The sequence below is a fragment of the Sinocyclocheilus rhinocerous genome, unplaced genomic scaffold, assembly GCF_001515625.1.
Source record: "Sinocyclocheilus rhinocerous isolate Xijiao unplaced genomic scaffold, SAMN03320098_v1.1 scaffold2770, whole genome shotgun sequence".
NCBI lineage: Eukaryota > Metazoa > Chordata > Actinopteri > Cypriniformes > Cyprinidae > Sinocyclocheilus > Sinocyclocheilus rhinocerous.
Window position 1 is genome coordinate 209,519 of NW_015659007.1, and position 5,676 is coordinate 215,194.

The following is a 5,676-nucleotide window of genomic DNA, read 5'->3' on the forward strand; positions in this document are numbered from 1 at the left end:
GTGTAAATCATGATGCAGAATTGCAATTTAAGATAGAATTGGTAACAAAAAATTTAATAACTGCTGTAAATAATAATGCAATTGATTTTTCAATATAAATTATAAACATGTTGTCATAATAATATTCATTGTCTCTAATATTACACAAAATGCCCTATTTTACTTCACATTCTTAAAAATGGAGCTAAACGACATGAAACAGATTGAAATTACGCAGCAAAACAGGACTAATATTACCTAATTTGATGATGCTGAGTCTAAAAATATCAGTAGAAAATTTCCATCATGTACATTTTCCACAAAATAAGAATTAAGATTTTTCAAATGATATATAATTTGAAAAATCTTAATTCTTTTGTAGTTCTTATTTTGTCTTATCAGCGTTATTGCACTTGTCAAAATAACAAAAGCAGTAAAATGTCAAAAGTTTTAATGACAGAAAGAAGTATTCAAAATATACCATTTAACTTAAAAATCCGCAAGAGAGTGAATGTATTCAAATACTTCCTTTAATGCACTTTATACTTTACAAATAAGCTTTTTTCACTAGATCTGTGATTTTCTGTGGCTGTTTGGATGCAGTGAAACACTCACAGATGCAGAAAACATCAGGTTCATGTTTGTCTCTGACCATAATTCTGACCTTGAAATCAGGATTAGGAATAAAGTAATGTCATTCATGTGAAATGGGCTGAGAATTGAACACATCAGCTCTAATGAAGGCCACACACACACACACTGAAGTGATGCTCTGTGTTGAAGGTGGAGCCGTACCTGAACACAGCCCACGGCATCATGATGAGCTACTGGGACGGAGTCCTTCACTACGGTCTGCTCCTCATCATGGTCCACCGCATGACTGCAGGGTAAAACCATTCTCACAACTACATCAACACTGCAACACAACAATGTCCATACATTTATGAGTGATGCTGATATGGGAAGTTGGCATCAAATACTTTTGGGAAGTTGAAGAATGACGCTAAACTCTCCTGGTGAATGTTCAATAGCCATTCAAAACTCTGGGATCAGTAAGATTTTAATGTTTTTGTAAGAAGTCTCATCTGCTCATAAAGGCTGCATTCATTTGATCAAAAATACAGACAAAAACAGTAATATTGTCACATTTTATTACAGTTCTAAACAACTGTTTTCTATGTGAATATATTGTAAAATATAATTTATTTCTGTGATCAAAGCTGTATTTTCAGCATCATTACTCCAGTCTTCAGTGTCACATGATCTTCAGAAATCATTCTAATATGCTGCTTTATTATCAATGTTGGAAACAGTTTTGGAACCTGTGATACTTTTTTCAGGATTCTTTAATGAATAAAAAGTATTGCATTTATTCAAAATAGAAATCTTTTCTAACAATATACACTATGCTCTTTTGCTGTCCTTTTGAACTTTTTATTTATCAAAGAATCCTGAAAGTATCACAGGTTCCTAAAAATAATAAAATACATTTTTTAACTGTTTCCAACATTGATAATAAATCGGCATATTAGAATGATTTCTAAAGGATTATTTGACACTGTATTTTCAAATATTTAACACTTACTTATTTTACACAATACTTAAATAATGATAAAAAATTATAAAATATTTAAAATGACCAATTTGCAAATATTAGTTGTTTTCCTCTCTCTCTCTTTCTCTCTCTCTCTCTCTCTCTCTCTCTCTCTATGTATATATAGAATACTAGTTTTTACAAAATATTTCTCACTTATTTTACACAATATTTAAAATAATAGATTAAAAACAGTAAACAATCAAATAAAATAAAATAATAAAATATTGGTTGATTATGCAGCCTATAGTCAATATATTGGTCTGTGATTTTTACAGATGACCTGTTGCTCAGTAATGCAGTAACCATGTATACAGGTATATGCACATTTATATTAAAATCGATCGTGTTTGAGATGTTGTGCTGTTGGTTTCTCTTCATACAGCAAGCCGTTTCGCAGTTTGGCTCTCGTATGGGCCGGATCCATGATCGCCAGTCAGATCGTCTTAATCACAGGCATTGTAGTAGGTAAGAAACTCAACTTCTCCCAACTAAAATCACAAGCCAAATTTCAACATAGTTTCTGATAAAAGTGTGTGACACTCAATAACAACGTTGGAAAATGTGGACGCATCTGTAATCTCTGAGGTCAAACTCAGCTGTATATCAGTGCCTTTGTTTCTGTGTTTCAGGTAAATATGGAAAAAACTTCCTCCCTGCTTTCTGGAGAAACGCCCCTTCTCTGGTTTTACCCATATGGGCGGTGGCAAAGCTTTTCAACAGGCCGAGAGAGCTGTCAATCATTCCTGCTGACAAGGTGAAGTTCCAGATGATTGACAGCACAGTATTGATTCAATCCTATAAGATCCACTGATCAGAACTGAGAATAAACACTCAAACAGATATTTATCCTGAATTGCGTGTTTTGGCTTGTAAATATTCATTTATAAATCCACACTGTAAAAAATGACCGTGAATTTAACGGTAAAAGACTGTAAAAATGCTACAGTAAAAACCTGTTAAATGGTTAACAGTAAATTCCTCTACTATATACGGTGAAAAACTGTATTGGACATTACATGTAATTTTACAGTAGTATACCGTTTTTGGAAGTGAAAAAAAACGTATAATTTACAGTGAATAACCGAAACCGTAAAACCTAAAATGTTGCTACCGTATTTTCCGGCAACCACAGCTGCCGTTTTTTTACCGTAGATTTTACGGAATTTTTTTTACAGTGCAGCCATTCATTTCAACCATTTATGTGCCTTGAGGTGAACACACTGCCTCGTATGTCTCTACTAATGACCAGTGTTGGGAAGGTTACTTTGGAAATGTAATAGGTTACAGATTACAAGTTACCCTATTGAAAATGTAATAAGTAGTACTATTTCAATTTCTTTATTAAAGTAATATAACTGATTACATTTGATTACTTTTTGATTACTTCTCTAAATTTCTATTGATTTCAACTGTTAATCATTTTCAAACATGTAAACCCTTACGAAAATTTCGTAAGGGAAGCAGGCAGGCTTAACCTTACAGTAGTACTCAACACTGATTACTGTCACTTTTGAAATCCTTCATCGCTTGAATTAAGATTATAATTTAATTTTAAAGCACAGCCACCACAAAATCAGACTTACTTTGAGATCATTCTGAGGTTAAATACAGATTTAAAATCATAACACGCTATAGTTTAATAGCTATGATACCATTTTTGAAATCAAATCTTTGCATAGCTATGACAGGAAACACTGGCGTTGAAAAAAAAAAACAGTTAATCTTAAATAAAGCATCTACACAAAAAAACAGTTCTCGAATAAGCATGTGTCCTAAACTCCTGAAACATTAGTGTCTCATATTTTAGAGCACTCAATGCAATTTATGAAAGAAATTAATTAAATTTGTTTGTGAGTGTTTGCGTGTGAAAAAAGGTAACCCCCTTTGTAATCGTTAACATTTTCGTAATTTAATTACACTTTTTTTCTCAGTAACTGTAACAGATTACAGTTACATTTATTTTGTAATTCAATTACGTGATTCTGTTACATGTAACTAGTTCCTCGCCAACACTGCTAATGTGGAAGTACTAGTTGAGTTGACAGATGGGTTTGATGTGGTCTGTAGGTGGAGGTGGAGCAGAAGAAAACGCTGCTGTCTCGTCCCACAGACCTGCTGCTCACGCTGGGCCTCATAGGAAGCATCATCTTCACTGTGTTCAGAGGCTTTGTAAGTATCTACACATCCATCCACGTGTCCATTTATCCAGCCATTTATTCCATCACTCACTTTTTCTGCTCTCTTATTTTTCAACAGGTTGTTCTTGAATGTTCTCTGGATTTTTGTTTTACCTACATCTTCCAGTACGAGCCGTACATGAAAGACAGCGTCGGCTTTCCAAAAGTCACAGTGAGTCTGATGCACACTTGGGTACATTTAACATGCTACTTTTATGCTTTGAGATGCATTAGTACTATATACTGAAGTACTGAAAGAATGAAGATTGGCAGCCAGCGATATACAGAGATATCACTGAGACGGAAACATGATGGACTGACGGATCTCGTGTCTTGTAGATGCTGGTGTTCCTCTTTTATGTTCTGCCGCTCCTGACGGCGTGTGTTTATGGGCTTCACGCTCCCGGATGCACATGGATGTTGGACTGGACTCTGGTTCTTGCAGGAGCTGTAGCTCAGGTACATATACAGCAACCACTAAAACTATTGTCAACTAAACTATTAAAAATCATTTTCGTTCAGTAAAATAAATCTGATATAAAAACAAATATAAAATCAGATGAAAAATTGTGTTTCATTGGCATCTAACTGAAATAAATTTAAGTTAAAGTACTAAAATTCCTAAAACTGAAATAAAAAATTAACTCTAAATGTAAAATATAAAAAAGCACATCACAAAATTACATTTAATATTTTCACTATAGTTATATAAAATGTTGCACAAAATATTAGCCAATATTTAATGTTAATATAAATGTATTTTTATTATAAATATAGAAATACAGTAATATTTAATAATATACACATACAAACTGCATTTATAGTAATTATATTAATATCATTATATTTATGAAATTAGTTATAAAAATATAGAATGTTTAATTTTTTAAAAAATATTTAAAAATGACAGATTCACAAAAATATTTGAAAATGGAAAATGTTTCAAAATAATCAGATATTGGTTGATTATTCAGTCTGCAGATGACTGACGATAAAATTAATACTAAAATAAAAGATAATTCAAAATATTAATAAATACAGTCTGCAGATGACTGAAGATAAAAAGAATACTAAAATAAAATATAATTCAAAATATTAATAAATACTATAATAGAATATAAATAATACTAAACTTTCGTAGGAATTTAGTTTTGAATTATTTAAAACTTGTATGTATAATTGCACAGTTGTATGTAATTGTATAGTTATTAGACAAAGATTCATTGTAGTTTTGATATTCTTTTTTGTACTGGTTACAAATTTTAGGTTGAAAATTGGTTCAGGAGTAAATGTCATGAATCAGAGCAAATGTATTAAATAAAGATGAATGTTTTTGCAGACACAGCGATCAATAACTATTTTTGTGATGGTCGATAACTGATATGACAGTCCAATATAAATCGATGCCGTTTTGTTTGAATAAAACTCTTCTCAATTAAACTTTGATCTAGAATTTAGAATCAAAACATAATATATAACACTTTTTTTTAAAACTGGTATGGTACACTCTTAAAAATTAAGGTGCGTCACGATACCATAGAAGAATCTTTTTTGTCTAAATGGTTCCATAAAGAACCTTTAACATCTGAAGAACCTTTCTGTTTCACAAAAGCTTCTTTGTGGTGAGAGAAGGTTCTTCAGATTATATAAGGCTAAGAAAGAGATGGCTCTTTAAAGAACCTGACTGAATCAAAGCTCGAAATTGCTCCCATAATTTAATCTGTGCGACCTCAAAATATATTTACATTTACATTTAGTCATTTTGCTGACGCTTTTATCCAAAGCGACTTACAATTGGGGAATACATAAAGCGATTCTTCTTAAAGAGGCAAACAGACACAGGAAGTGCTTGAAATACCAAGTTTTAGGCATTGTTCAAATAAGTACAAGCTAGAAAAGGGAAGGAATAAATAAAGAGAAAGA

General features: G+C 31.9%; 1 pseudogene; it reads left to right on the forward strand.

Moving 5' to 3' along the window:
• Window positions 1-5,676, forward strand: part of LOC107723210 (transmembrane 6 superfamily member 2-like) — a 21,320-nt pseudogene that overhangs the window by 3,355 nt on the left and 12,289 nt on the right.